Source organism: Mesoplodon densirostris, chromosome 17 (genome assembly GCF_025265405.1).
Source record: "Mesoplodon densirostris isolate mMesDen1 chromosome 17, mMesDen1 primary haplotype, whole genome shotgun sequence".
NCBI lineage: Eukaryota > Metazoa > Chordata > Mammalia > Artiodactyla > Ziphiidae > Mesoplodon > Mesoplodon densirostris.
Window position 1 is genome coordinate 4,189,746 of NC_082677.1, and position 15,240 is coordinate 4,204,985.

The 15,240-nt window shown below is 47.3% G+C and overlaps 1 protein-coding gene across 1 annotated transcript in view; it reads left to right on the plus strand.

Moving 5' to 3' along the window:
- The first annotated feature begins 6,993 nt into the window (after positions 1 to 6,993).
- Positions 6,994 to 15,240, plus strand: part of WASF3 (WASP family member 3) — a 94,970-nt gene continuing 86,723 nt past the window's right edge. Inside the window, exon 1 of the mRNA XM_060080161.1 lies at positions 6,994 to 7,079. The gene's annotated coding sequence lies outside the window, so the exon portion shown is untranslated. The remainder of the gene's footprint in view (positions 7,080 to 15,240) is intronic.

Below are 15,240 nucleotides of genomic sequence, written 5' to 3' on the forward strand. Positions count from 1 at the left end.
CTGCCTGAAGCTTCTCTCTCTTTCAAATAAAAAAAAAAATGGAATTTCAGAAAGATCATAGGGCACTGTTGGTTCCCCCAGCCTGGCTGAGCCTGACCTCTTCTGGTTTCCACTGGCAAGCGAGTGGGAAGTGTTTTGTTTTGTTTTGTTTTGTTTTTTTGCGTTACGCGGGCCTCTCACTGCTGTGGCCTCTCCCGTTGCGGAGCACAGGCTCCGGACGCGCAGGCTCAGCGGCCATGGCTCACGGAACCAGCCGCTCCGCGGCATGTGGGATCTTCCCGGACCGGGGCACGAACCCGTGTCCGCTGCATCGGCAGGCGGACTCCCAACCACTGCGCCACCAGGGAAGCCCGGTACAACCACTTTTATGCTCATTTTATCTGAGGCAACTGGGGGCTCAGAGACACTAAGTTACTGTCCTAAGTGAACAGGGGTGTGGAGTGCAGATCCTGAGGGGTCCATTCAAGAGCTCACGCTGTCTGCAGCCCATCCCCCTGCCTCCCAAAGTTCTGGGGCCCAGAGTGAGCAGACAATAAATGGCATCTAATTATGGCCCGTGCTTATCTTGCGGTAATGCATTTGGCAGCCAGATAACTTCAGATCCAGATGCTTTCCCCACAGCAAGGTCATACTGTGAGGCTATTGGATGAGGGTCAGGAGAAGCTGACCAGTGTCGCGGGCTGGGGCAGTGTGGAGGAGGCAGGACACACAGGCCCACGCTGCCAGGCTGCCCACCACCCAGACACCTTCCCTCTTCCTGTTGCTGCTGTGATCAGCTTCATGGCCTTTGTGGGGGATGGAAGCCTGTTTCCCACGCGCTCACCATGGAAATTTGTAAGACTGATGCCTTGGAGCCCTCTGTCTTTAAGTGCTCTTTGGATGGCTCGGACATTAGTTATTCCTCTGCTATCATGAAATCCATTCAACAAATATTAGTTATGTGCCTAGCATGCCGTAGGGGCTGGGAATTCAAGATGGATAAGAAATAGCCTCTGCCCTATAGGGACTCCCTGTTTGGTGGGGGACAGTGAAATAATTGTGGGAGGAAAGGCAGGTGGAGAGGTACAATGTGAGCACAGAGGCAGACGTGAATAAATGCAAGAAGGCTCCGGAGAGGGTGACATTTGAGCTGCCTTGTGAAAGGTGAGCTTCCCGGGTGCTGAAGGGAAGGGCACCACAGGTATTCAGACAGCCCAGGCACATGGGGAGAATGCTAGGAGTTCAGGATGCTTTAGGGAAACTGGTTGGAGCTGGAAAATGATTTGACTTATCTTGTAGACAGTAGGAGCCTCTGGAGGGTTTTGAGCAGCAGAGAGGTGCAATCAGATCTATATGAATTTTAAAAATCACCCATAAAATAGTGTGAAGACAGGCTGAAGAGGAATAAAGCCAGGGTACATGTGTTAGAAATATTCTACAGCACAGAAGGCAGTGGCAGTGACCTCAGCTTGGGTAGTGGCACTAGGAAGGGGGGGCAGGGAACAAACAAGGGACATACCAGCTGTGGTCGCAGAAGAGTGTGTACATGTGGCCGTTTTCACAGCTGTCCTAGTTCATTGGAAAAATAGCTTTCCCTCGAAAATGTCACCGACTCGAGTGACCCTGGTTAAATAACGTAATTCCTCTGTGCCCTATCTGTAAAATGGGCGTAATTCCATGTACTGAATAGATGTTATGAGTGTTAAGTATAGCAAGCACATCATACTGCAAATTATGAATTGTCAATATGTGTGAATTATTTTCACCTTCCCATAATTTTCCTCACTTGAAACTAAGGTTAATATCAATCTACTGCCCTGCTCTCATGAGATAATTGGGCTAATATTCCGATTGAAGATAAAGCTCCTCATTTTTCTGGGGTAGATTTTATTCTTGTGAGATGTGGGTATGTAGATATGTGTATTTATCTCGCTCTGGTGTCAAGATAAAAATAGATACTATCCTTCAAAAGAAAGCTAAATAAGTGAAGTGTGTTTATAAAGATTTATGTATGGGGCTAAATTAACTCTTGAGAACTGAGGTATTTATAATCATTATTTCACTTCATTCTAAGAACAAGTACAGATGAACATGTCAAAAATGCCGACAATTATTGTGCTCTTATAATTTGATTTCTTACATATTCTAATTATGTTCTTTTAATTAGTAACCACTCTTGTTCTTTTGCTTCCCCTGAAGTGAGACTGAACTCACTTCCTAATGCAAAACAGTTTGTAATTTTTATGTAAGATGACATGCTATTAAGTAAAAAAAATGACAATTGTTTTTCCACTAAAGACTTTTCCACTAAAGAGAACTTAAGTAAATCACTGAGTGTGTATCTCATTTTATAAAGCATCTTGAAAAAGTCACGGTGTCATCACTCCCAGATTCATCTGATTCGAAGTAAAGATGACAGTAAAGCTGCCTACATTTTAACTTTGGGAATTTATCCAGGATTTTGACCAGGCAAGGGTGAAGTGGAACAAAGATGGCACATTTCAAAAGGTTTTTAAAAATATAGCTGTGAGGATCTCATTAGGAATGTGCTTGAGAGCTTGTTCAGTTGTTATAATAACACCAGACAGCATGCATTCAGCTCACTGGCGGGTCAGGAGCGGCTGCACCACGTGCTTCACACACATCATTTCACGGAACACGAAATGACTGATCGCTTCACATCACCAGAATTCTCTTTAGCGCGATGCTTTATCATCACCTCCCATGCTCCCAAATTTAATTTTCCTGCTTCAACATGATATCAGTTCCTGGGGATAAAGGCACTATATATCAGGTTGGACAAATATTTAGAGGGGGGAAAAAAAGGGAGTAATGAAGTCTTGAGAAGTTAGAGATACCTAGTCTCTGTGATCCCATTTCGTAGGCTCTGCTTGTCTCTTATTATAGAATAAGACATTTTTGTTCTTGCAGATACATGCTGAAATATTTAGGGTACAGTGTCTGGGTGTCTGCAATTCACCTTCAGTGGTTGAGTAACAAAAAAATTCTTGTGTGCAGAGAGGTAGAGAGACAGGGATAGATAAAGTAGCAGCGGGAGACGGGGGGGAGACAGAGACTGAAAAAGATTGAGGAAAAAAAAAGTGGCAATGTGCAGACAATTGGTGAATCTTTTACCCAGAGCTAAAACTGAAAAAAAAGTATATGTGAAGAATTTTTTAAGATTTAGCAATAGTTGAAGGGCAATAGAATTTGTCTGTGAATGCATTCAAGGTCCATAAATAAAACAAAGGTGACTCCTCCAAAGCAAATTTCTTCTCTTTATTATGGTAACCTTAGTATGTTGACATCATTATGGTAACTATGATTCCCATTCTTAAAACAATGATTAACAGACTTTATTTTTTAGTACAGTTTTGGATTCACAGAATCATTGGGCAGATGGAACATAGAGTTCCTACCCACCCCCTACCCCTCTAGCCCCGCACACAGTTTCTACTGTCATTAACATCTTCCTTTGGTGTGGTTACAATGAATGAACCAATACTGATGCATTTTTATTAATTAAAGTCCATAGTTTACATGAAGGTCCCATTTTGTGTTATACATTGGGTTGTACAGTCTGTGGATTTTGACATATGTATAATGACGAGTCCACCACTATAACAGCATACAGAGCAGTCTCACTGCCCTAAAAATCCTCTGTGTTCTGGGCTTCTCTGGTGGCGCAGTGGTTGAGAGTCCGCCTGCCGATGCAGGGGACACGGGTTCGTGCCTCGGTCCGGGAAGATCCCACATGCCGCGGAGCGGCTGGGCCCGTGAGCCATGGCCACTGAGCCTGCGCTTCCAGAGCCTGTGTTCCGCAATGGGAGAGGCCACAACAGTGAGAGGCCCACGTACCGCAAAAAAAACCCCAAAAAACAAAAAAACTCTGTGTTCTGCCTGTACATTCCTCCCTCCTCCTAACCCCTGGCAACCACTGATCTTTTTCTTACTGTCTCCGTAGTTTTGCCTTTTCCAGAATGTCATATATTTGGAGTCACATAGTATGTAGCCTGGCTTCTCATTTAGTAATATATAGTTCAGATTCCTCTATGTCTTTTCATGCCTTGATAGCTCATTTCTTTTTATCATTGAATAACATCCCATTGTCTGGATGTACCAGTTTGTTTATCCATTAACCTATTGGAGGACATCTTGGTTGCTTCCAGTATTTGGCAATTATAAACAAACATTTGTATGCAGGTTTTCATGTGGACCTACGTTTTCAACTCATTTGGGTAAATACCAAGGAGCTCGATTGCTAGATTGTATGGTAAGACTACGCTTAGCTTTGTGGAAAACTGCCATGCTGTCTTCCAAAGCAGCTGTACCATTCTGCATTCCTACCAGCCATGAATGAGCATTCCAGTTGCTCCCCACCCTTGTCAGCATTTGGTATTATCAGCTTTTTGGATTTTAGCCATTCTAGAAGGTATGTTGTGGCATTTCATTTTTTATCTTGCAATTCTCTGACATATAATGCTTATTTGACATCTGAATATTGCCATCTCTATTTTGATGAGGCATCTCTTCAGATCTCTTGCTCATTTTTATACTGGGTTGTTTTCTTACTGCGATTTGAATGGCTTAAAAAAAAAGTGGGTCATTTCATGAATAAATAAACAGGAGAGAGTAGGGAATGTCATTTATTCAGCAACTGTGGCAGAAACTGCATTCCCCCTTTCCCTTACTAACGGAACCCTCACATTGGTGCAGACAAGGTGTCTGGCTTATATTACTTAGTATTTCAGACTCTTTGGCACTCAGGGGTATGTCACAGTGTGACACAGTTCTGGCCAATAAGAAGCAAACAGAAGGTGCTGGTTAGGGCCTCCCAGAAAGGTTGTTAAGGGGAAGATTCAGTTGGCGGGCATCTCTTTGATCTTACGTCCTTTACCCATCCCCCTACCATTTTCCAGAATATGATACAATGTCCAGAAGGGGAGCAGCCATCTTGTGAGAGGAAGACAAAGTCACATGTCAAGGACAGCAGAGACAACGGGGAGAAGGAGCCTGAGATATACTGACACCCTGGAGATATTGCAGACCCTCCAGGCTGTCTCCAGACTTCCTGTCACGTGGTAAGAAGCAACCCCTGTTGGTATGCACTTTACTCAAGTTTCTGTTACAGGCAACCAATTTACTCCCTGATTTGGCAACATTTTTCCAGCTAAGTATGTGGCATTAGCCCCTCAATGCAACTGCTCTGAGCAATTTTATTTAAAGGGCTGGTTCACAGAAGTACTATATTTGAAGAAAATTCTCTACATTATGGACACAATACTAAGGGTAGGGTTATATTTACTACATATTCAGCACTGCACCAGACAGCACGGGGGAAGGAAACAGTAGTATAAAATAAGGACCTTACCCTTATGGAACTTACCATCTAATTAGAGATAAAACCGACTTATATGAAACAATCCTGAACACTTCAGGACAGTACAATTAAGGGCTAATAGTGGGTGTGAATTAAGTGTTGCAGCAGTTCATATAAAGTTGCGGGGCGGGGGGTCACTGAAGACAGGAGAAGCAAGGGAAATGTGATCTGCAACCCTGAAAACAGACTCTGGGTATCTTACACCTTCACATTTTTGAATTCTAAATCAATGACCTAAATATAGACCTGGAAGCTATTCCCCTAGGTAAATGAAGATTAAAATGAAGGAAAGCCGTTTCAACTTGAATAACAAGTCAGCTTTGCATGCAACAGAAATTTATCACCCTAGTATCAATACTACAAATACAGAGTACTGTAATATTTCACTAAAATCCTGTTTACCTTATTAATGACCAGAATATTTCATGTTGACATGATATGGAAACTAAATATGTCACCTTAAAATAGAGCTTTAAAGACGCTTCCTTTGGAAGTAATGTAGGTTAATAGATTACACATGAAGAGTGATGCATGAGTTTTCTTCTGCATTTCTGGTGCTGCAAACTTTGCTAAAATTGTTATCAGCTGCTATGCATTTTTCCTAGCATTTAGTTGCTGTTACGAGCCGGATCAGATGTGGGTAGTTATCACATGTCTATAAAGACAACCTGAGTTAGTTTTTCTAGGACTCTTTATTGGGATTTGAACTTATTTCCTAAAAGCTTTTCAATTTAGTGACCTTATTGGTAAACCAAAAAGCATAAAGGCAAGTAAAGTGAAATAAAGATAACACTTCTGTTTGATGTTTTTAAACCCCTTTCCTTCAGGACCTAGGAGAACATAATTGGCTTCTCCTTTTTTTCTTGTCTTCCTTTCCTTCCTTTTCCTCCTCCCTTTTCTTTCCTTAAGCTTACCCCCGAGTCATCAATCAAGTCCCACTGCCAGGGGGCTTGGCTGGGTCGTTTAAGGGATACCCTGTATTTAATAGGTATTGTGGATTCTCTCACATCTGGGCGGAGGGAGACTGAAGTCGGAGGCGGGGGGAAAAGAAGAGAGGAATCTGCAGAGGGAATGAGAAGATTCTGCAGGCAGAATGCTGACGGATTTGAGAAGGGCATAAGACCAACCGAGGGCATGGCTGTAATCCTCTCAGGGTTGTGAACCCTCAACTCTGCAGCACCCAGGTAGATGGACCTCTGTCTCCCAAGAGCCCTCAAACCCAGGGAAGGTTAGGGTGTGGGTGGAAACCCGAAGGGACTGCAGTGGTACATCGTAAGCGGAGGTGTTGCACGGCCCCCAGGCTAAACTCTGCCCAAAGAGTCCCTACCTGTCCACTCCGGGAGGGACTCCGGCCAAAGCCTCAGCCCGACCCGGGGCGGAGGACGAAGGGCTAGAGCCGCCTCCTCCGCAATCCCCCGCCCCCCGGCGCCGACGCGCCGCGCTCCTGCCACGCCCCCATTGGCCGAGGCGCTCGCCAATCCGGGAGCAGCGGCCGGCTCTCCGGCCCTGGTTGGTGGAGCCGGCGCTGGGCCCCCCTCTCGCTCCGGCCTGGCCCCCCGCCGGGAGGGGGCGTGGCCGCGGCCGTGGCCGGGCTGGAGGCGGCGTCGCTGGCGCCGCTGCGTGCGGGGCGGTGCGGGGTGGGGGTGCCGGGCGGCCGCGGGGCGGCGGGACCATGGAGCTGGGAGCCCGGCGCCGGCGCCGGCGGCGGAACCGCGGACCGGTAAGTGCGGGCTGCGGCCGGCCGGCTCCCTGTGTCCGGCCTTGACCCCTGCGCTGCTCGGCTTCGGGTCGGGCGGCTGCCCCGCGGGCAGAGGCGGGCGCGGGCCCCGCAGCCCCGCGGCCAAGTGAACTTGCTGCATCGCCCGGGCGCTTGGGCGGGCGGTGGGGCCCACTGCGGCCGCGCCGCCGCCTGCGCCCGCCCTGCAGCCTGGCGTATCCTCCCCGCCGGCTCCCGCGCCGGCCCGGGCTTCCCGCCGTCGCTGCGCGGCCCGGCGCCGTTCTCGCCCGCGCCGCCCCCCGACCCTCGGCCCCGGTGTGTGCCGCCCGGCTGCGGGGCAGGCGCCCGCCATCCCGGCCGCAAGTGGCGCCCGGGCCTCGGCCCGCGCCGCACCATGGGCCTGGGGCTGCCCCGCGTCCGGGAGCCTCGCGTCCCTCCGGGCTGCGCGCGACCTCGCCGCACCTGGCCCAGTCCCCGCGTGCCCGCCGCCCGGGTCCGGCCCTCTCCCCTCGGCTAAGCCCTCCCCGCGGCCGGTGCCCCCTCCCCCGGGGCTGCGGGCGCCCGGGGTCCCGGTCCCGGCCTCGGTAGCCGGGCTGGGCTCCGGGTGCCGGGAAGGGGTCGGCAGCCTGCGAGCGGCCCGCTGCGGGGCGCGGGGACTGGGCGCTCCGGGGCCCGCGGGCCGGGATGCGTCCTCCCGGGAGGCTCTCCCGGCGGGGCCCGGCTCTCGCGCCTCCTCCGCGCCGGGGCTTCGGCGAGGGGAAAGCTTTTGCCTCTCCGTGTGTGCTGCTTAACCGGCAATGGCGATTTCTTCTTGGTTCAGCTTCTGTGCAAGGGAGAGTTCCCCACTGGAGAGCAGAGTTCTTAATTATTAAGAAACTCAGCTGTGGGTTTAAGGATGAATGGAGCATCTCGTTTCTTAGCTGCTATTGGGCGCAATAGGAATTCTTTCTCATTTGGGGATGACTTTTAAATTCTCAGTTATTACCAGCAGTAATTATTAAGTTTTTAACAACTGACAATTAAAAAGACCTGTTTTTGCTTTGAGGCTCTTCAAATCAAATGCATCGTGAGGCATGAAAGATTAAGAATCGGAATCCACATTTTTTAAGGGCAGGAGCCAGCCATTAGAAATGTTTTGCATCTTAAAAAAAATTAGGTTTGTCTAAAACTTAAAATGTCTGCATCTCTATCAAAACTAGGTTCAAAGTGTTATAATTGACTTACTTCTCTATTGCCTCTAGGGCAAATTCTATTGAACGCTGGTTGCTTCTTTTTGTACGTGCCTTACCCAACTTTCCTTTTCTAGCAGTGAAACAATGCAGAGATTCTTTAAAGCTAGTTCTTTTATCTACTTGAGAGGTTAAACGAAAGAAAGCCGGGTTTGGCCTTTCCCATAGGCAGTTCTCATTGTGTGTCTGGTCTCCTTCCTAAGAGCGTAGTCCACGTCATACTCATTTTTCTTCATTTTTTAAAAACCTCCTTAATTGATATTCATGAGAGTTGTGTCTTTTCAGATGTTTCAAGCTCACTAGGTTGGAAAGTTTGGTTGGCTTTATATAGTTACCGTCTGACCTGTAGTCTCTGTTTTCTTAACACAGTGAAAAGAAGCTCGTTCTGGAACTATCTCCTTATAAAAATTGTTCTTGCATTTCTGGTTGCTGTTTTCTGTTTGCCTCAGATTTATGACCTAATAGGCAATGATGTGCTACACCATTTTTACAAAATTCTGAAAATAAAGGTGAAAAAACACACTTTGCCGAGCGGTCCTGCCAACATATTGTAGCACCCATCTCTTCTCAGTGTGTCCTTGTAGACGCGCCTTACCCTTCCCATGGAAGCCTTCATGTGGCAAGGAACCTTCTGGTTATTGGAACGTTTTGATTGAAATAGTTGCCTGTTATAAGTATTCAACATATAGCTCATGGGCCACTGCTTATGGTCGTTTAGAGTTCCCAGGACTTTCTCTGAAGAATATTCGAGATTGTGTTTTCCACTCACAGGCTGCTATAACTCCTTATGTTTTCTTGGGAGCGCCTCCATATGGCTGGACAGACTGCAGATGTTCGACTTCTCTTTTCAGTCCTTTTTTTTTTTCTCAGGGCCTGTTTTTCCTCTTTGAGGTCAGATGTTCTCAGGAGCTGCTCTTGGCGTTGGGACCCATGCATGCCTCTTCCCAGCTGGTTCTCTACCCCTGACTTCATTTTAGGCTGGTAATGCAGGAGTATCGTAGACCAGCAATGCGTAAATAACGCATGTTGTAACATACATTTACTATCACTGTAGAGATAAGTGGAGCAGGAAGTCTGAGTTCCTCTTCCTCCTGGTCCTGTCGCCCCCCCGTCTGGTCCTGTTTCTTTCTCCAGGGGTGACCGCACTTAATGCCATGGGGTAGTCACCATTTTTATTCAAAAGCCCTTCAGTGGATGCCAGCGAAGTACCGGGCGCTGCTATTTCAGTACTGGGATTGCAGAAATAAGAGACGACAGCTCTGAGGATGCTCATGGTGCGCCGAGTTCCCGTGCAACGCGGCGGCTGCTGAAGCAGAGCCCGTGGTGAGGGCCGTGGAGCATCCCGGGACTGGCCGGACCCACTCATGGGCCCGCCTTATTCATTCAGCGAACTCCAGGGTTCACGGGGTGTTCGGGGACACAGGGGAACAAGGCAGGTGCCTCTGTGGGCCCCGGATGAGCTCCCGGTTCGCCGGCGTCTGCGACCGTGGGAGCCGCTGGTCACAGCGCAGTGTGCTCCGAACGGGCCCTCGCGGAGCTCCCGGGATGACCAGAAACCCGAGCCTGGGGACGGTTCGGAGAGACGAGGAAAGCGCCCCCAGAAGTGCCAGGGGGAAAGGAGAGAGTACAGAGGCCTGTCGGGGGCACCAGGCTTTGGAGCAGCTAGAGCCGAGGTTAGGGCGGCGTGGGGGGAGGGGGCCAGGGCGCCGCGTGGGAGGAGGAGGGGTGGGCCGGGCCTCCGGGGCCCTGCGAGGCCCGTTAGGAGGGGCCTGGCCTCCCCGCTGGGTGACCCAAACGGACGCAGTCAGACGTGCCCTTGGAAAACGGATAGCGGGGCAAGGCTGGAGGGAGGGGCGCCTGAGGGGGTAGGACGGCGTTGTCGGCGTGCGTGTGTGCACATGTGTGTGCGCGCGCGTGTGCTGGGAGAGCGAGGGGACAGGGCAGTGCCGAGTTGTGGCCAGGCGGCTGGTGGGTGGTGAGGCTGTCCTTAGGCACCAGGACAGCGAGCAGCCGCCGTTTGGGGGAAAGATGCTGCCCTTGTCAAGTTCAAGGTGCCTGCGGGACGCAGCGGTCAGTGGCTGCACTGGGATCCGGATATTGGGAGGTGTCTGGACTGGAGGCACGAGTGTGAGAGTTCTCAGCACCGGTTCCCAAACTGCTTGCCACAGTGAACTCGCAGGGAGTATGAGTTCGATGAAGGACGCTCAGCAGTGCAAACAGCTGTCAACCCTGCGGGACCTGCCTGCTCAGTTTCTCCAGGAGTTTATGTCACGTTCCTTCTGATGACGTCATCTTTGCAAAGCTGGGGTTTCACTGGTTGCTGTTGTGCGTGCAGATCGGTGTGGACCAGGGAACGGGGGAGGTGCTATCCAGTCTGACTCCAAGGTGTGAGAAATTATGCTGTTTGTGTTTTATTGAAGAGAGAAGTGAAATACCCACTTTCCTCAGTTGAAGTTGTGCTGTGTTCAAATGGGTACTAAGTTGCTAGGACATAGTTACTTGTTATTTGCAGTATCTAATGGTTCCATTACTCAGTAGGCATTTGTCCTTGCAATCAGGGCTGAGTGAACGGGTTCAGTGAGAAGAGAAAGTTCTAGAACCTCTGCCTTTGTTAATGGAGTAAATTCAAGAAGCTTGTGCAGAGCATGCGTGAAGAAAAGGAGTGGGGAGAATGGGATCTGAAGGACTCTTGTGTTTAAAAGATAAGCTCCCACACTGAGGCTGAAAGGATGGGTGTCTGGGAAGCCACGGTCCAGGAAAACCTCAGCAAAGAGGGACGGTAACAGCCAGGTCATTGTAACATAGCTGACGGCAGTGATGCCACAGTGATGGGGACAGGAGTGAGATGGCTGCTTTGTAAGAGGGTTTCCTAGTGAGCGGGGGCCACAGAGTGTGCTGGTGCTGAAGGGTGACAGAGGAGGGTGGGTGAAGGGGGCCCTTTTCTTCTTTTTTAAGGGAGGGATTTGTGCATATTAAAGTACCAAGAGAGAGGGGTTGCTAGACAGAGGTGGCTAGATGGTGCTTTCAAAATTTCCATTGGTTTTAGCCCTAGGATGTAATTACTGATTTTGGCAAGAGGCATCACAATGGAGCCTTATTGCCGTGGATTAAGGGGTGACGGTGCTAAGGGGGTGAAGCCAGTCAAGGGAGGCTGGATTTTGAAGAGGAGAGAGGGGCATTCACTAGAGAGGAACGTCTGGCACAGGGTGGAATTTTTTTAACAGTGACTTTATTTTCTCTTATTAAAGACAACCTTTTTAGGATGCTGTTTTCCTTTTAAGGCATGCTTTTCCTAGGGCGGGTGGTCCTTCTAAGGGTGGGTTTGTGTGCGCACAGCCTTGTCTTTTTCCAGGTCCTGGTGTCCTCTGCGGTCAGGTTATCTGTGACGTCCTCTCCGTTGCTGCCCTGTCCTGGCGGTGCTTTCTCAGCCACTTACCTCAAGGCCAGTCTTGTTTGTTTTGTGTCAGAGCCTATCCTCCTAACTTAGTAGATGTCCCTAGATTAGAATATTTTCCCATACTCGGGTTTCAGTCCTGATCTGTAGAGCCACCCTGTTCTGTCTCCGGTCCCCCCACCTGGGCCTGTTCTCTTTGACGTTAGCTCTTTGCTTCTGTTGGCTTTTTTTTTTTTTTTTTTTAATTTTAAACATCCCAAACATCCCAGGGTATTCTCCCACCTTTCAGGTCTACTAGAGCCTCTGGGCCTTGACCCTGAGCACAGCATCTGGGATCATCTCTAAACTTTGTACGGGTGACATTGTCCCTTGCTCCTCTTGTTGGGATGCCCTTTGACCTTCTGGAGCAGTGGTCTTGAAACTAATGTAAAGGTGTCTTCAGCTATATTATATATTCTTGAACTTTTTCAATGTTTTATTTATTTTAACTTTTTTCTTTCAGTTTTTGCTTTCTGGTTCTTTTCAGGAGGTCCACACATGTTTGAGTGCCTACTATGTATCACGCTAGTTACTGCTGATAACAGTGTTGATACAGCCAAGCTCCTGTCGTCAAAAGCTAGAGAGGTGAGGCAAAGGGTCCATTGTCCTGCTCACTTAACTATAAACTCCCTCCTGGTCAACAACCACACATCGTGGTGCCTGTTTGGTAGGTGTGTCTGCCTTTGTCAGATAACCTCAGGTAAAGACCTCGTTAGGTCATGGCCTTAGCTCGCAGTGATAACACACATTGTCTTCCCCCAGCTGATGTGGCCTTCGGTCTCTGAGTACTTCTGATTTCTGAAAACCGTACTGGACCTGTAAAAGTTGTGCTGCAGCGCAATCCAGAGATTGCGTCGCCTACTACAAACGTTGCATTTTAGTTCATCTCATAGCATCCTGTCGTTGAGTGCTGGTACTTGTTTTTGTGCACATGAACAGTTCAGTGAAATTCTGTTGCGATATAAAGTATGGATGTGATTGTAAACAACAACCCATGTAGCCACATTTTATCAGCTAAGTGGATGAAATAGTGTATTCTTTGCCATAGAAGAGCTTCAACAGATATTCTTTCATTGACTGAATATGTCATAAGTTTTGATTCATGACCTAAGCAGAACACTACCCCTACTATGTAATTTAAAAAACTTGATCTGAGTCATTTTGCCCTCAAAATATGTGTATGACACAGGGGGTGTTGGTTTTTGCCTATTACCTTATGTAGTCTTGTGTTAGGGAATTACCTAGGCTGATAACAGCTTTCAGTTGACTTTGTAACTCTTTGCTGGGTGGTGTTCTTTCCTCAGGTTAGAGTGAATGCTTAAGGAGAGACCATGGATTTGAATTACTCCCTGTGGTGCATGGAAGGAATAGTGTCTAAACAGGAGGGAGTAAAATATCCAATCCAAAAGGAGGATGGCATGAACCAGAAGGTTGCAGGGAGATAGAGCCTGTGCTCATGTTGGTCTCATCCTGTGCGAGGCTGTCCACAGCCTAGAAAGGGGAGGGATAGATTCACTTTCCATGTCTGCAAAGTAAGACCTTAATTTTGGGGGCATGATTGTACTTTTTCAGAATAGGACATTCATCTGTTTCAGTAGAAATAGAAAAACATTTGTTTTATAACCAACCCTGTAGATTTAAAACATATCTTGGTTCTTAGTTTTCCATAGGATTTGTCTCCCGTTTTTGTACACCTTTAGAGTTAACTACCTTGATTATTGGTTTAAAAACCAGCAGTCTCAGAAACCCCCAAATTCCCCAGTCACCGGCCTTCAGATTTTAATTACACACTGCAAACAACTTTGTTTCCAAAGGCTTGACTGAAGTGGGAATTGCTCTTTGAGATATCCCAGGGAGGAAGATTATTAAAACGTTACTTCTTTTTAAAAATGGGCATTGTAATTTTGAACGGTTACAAGGCTTATCAGCGATGATGAAGTCCCTACCTGAGCTGTAATTAAAAATGCACAGCTCCTGTGCTGTTTGTCCATTGCATTGCATAGGCTAATTAAAGACTTCTTCCATTTCCAATATGCCCAGTTTCTTTCATTCTATCCCTCCAAAAAAAAAATTATGGCCATGACAAAACTTAGGGTATCATTTGAAAGAATTGTGTTAGGGCTTAGGCATTAAAGGGTTTAGGACAATTTTTCTTTTAAACTACATTTATGGCTACTTTTTCTGCTATGCAGTTTAGAAGTTTGTGGCTTTATTTCTTAGGCTATTTGGTTGCTACTGATAGTCAAATTTCATTTGAGACAATATTGCCCTGCATTTTAATATTTACTCAGCATTTTTTCCCTTTTTGGACACTGATATAACTTAGATCAACTGTGTATAAGTAAAAGTTCCATGTACAGTTTTTTTAAATGGAATGTATATTTTATCCAATTTTTTACTGTTTGAGATGCTTATGATTTTATTGGACGTAAGTGGTGGGAGCTTGTCTGTCTTGTCCCCCATTAAATAAAGATTTGAATGAACTTATAGGAAATACTCATCATAATAAAGCTGTATATAAATAATGATAATTAAAACTACATGAGGATCAGGAATGAAAACAACAAAACCTGTACTTTCAGTGATGGTTGAGCCTTCCAAGTTGGTGTTTTAGATGTGGTGGGCTTACTTGAATAATGCAACGTGTCAGTGACTCAGCACGAGAAGCATCTCCAGGCTTGCAGTGGTGTGTGTTGGAAGCTCTCTTGGAATTCAGTTAGTTTATTCCTCCTCTTACAGATGATTTGAAGGCTGTTGTATTCTGCCTCCTATATTAATGCTGGAAGGCATGGATCATATGTGGTCACTCTCCTTGTGTATGTTTTGGAGGGAGAATGTATGAGGAGCTTTGGAATCAGGTGGACAAAATCCTCTGAGCCTGAAAATCCTGCCAGGCCAGCATAATCTTTTTTTTTTTTTTGCGGTACGCAGGCCTCTCACTGCTGTGGCCTCTCCCGTTGCGGTGCACAGTCTCCGGACGCGCAGGCTCAGCGGCCATGGCCCACGGGCCCAGCCGCTCCGCGGCATGTGGGATCTTCCCGGACCGGGGCATGAACCCGTGTCCGCTGCATCGGCAGGCGGCCTCTCAACCACTGCGCCACCAGGGAAGCCCTAGTATAATCTTAATATCTAATATTGTCAAGGATGTTACAAGAAAAAAACCTTAGGACAGTCTCATTCATGAACATGCTTGCAAAAATCCTAAAAAATAACAATTAGCTCTATCAACATAAAATGATAATATATCATGAACAATTTGTGTTTATTCTAGAATGCAGTGTCGGTTTAGCATTCAACAAATCCAACGCATCTCACCATATCGATGGAGAAAAAACTATACAGTCATCATTAGATGCAGGAAACACTAAAATTTAATATCTATTCATGATGAAAAACTTTTAAGCAAACTAGGAAGAGTATCGGTAAGAAAACTTAGAGCAAATATCATATTAGTGTTGAAATAATGAAAAGTTATCTTCTAAAATTGGAAATGAGATAAGGA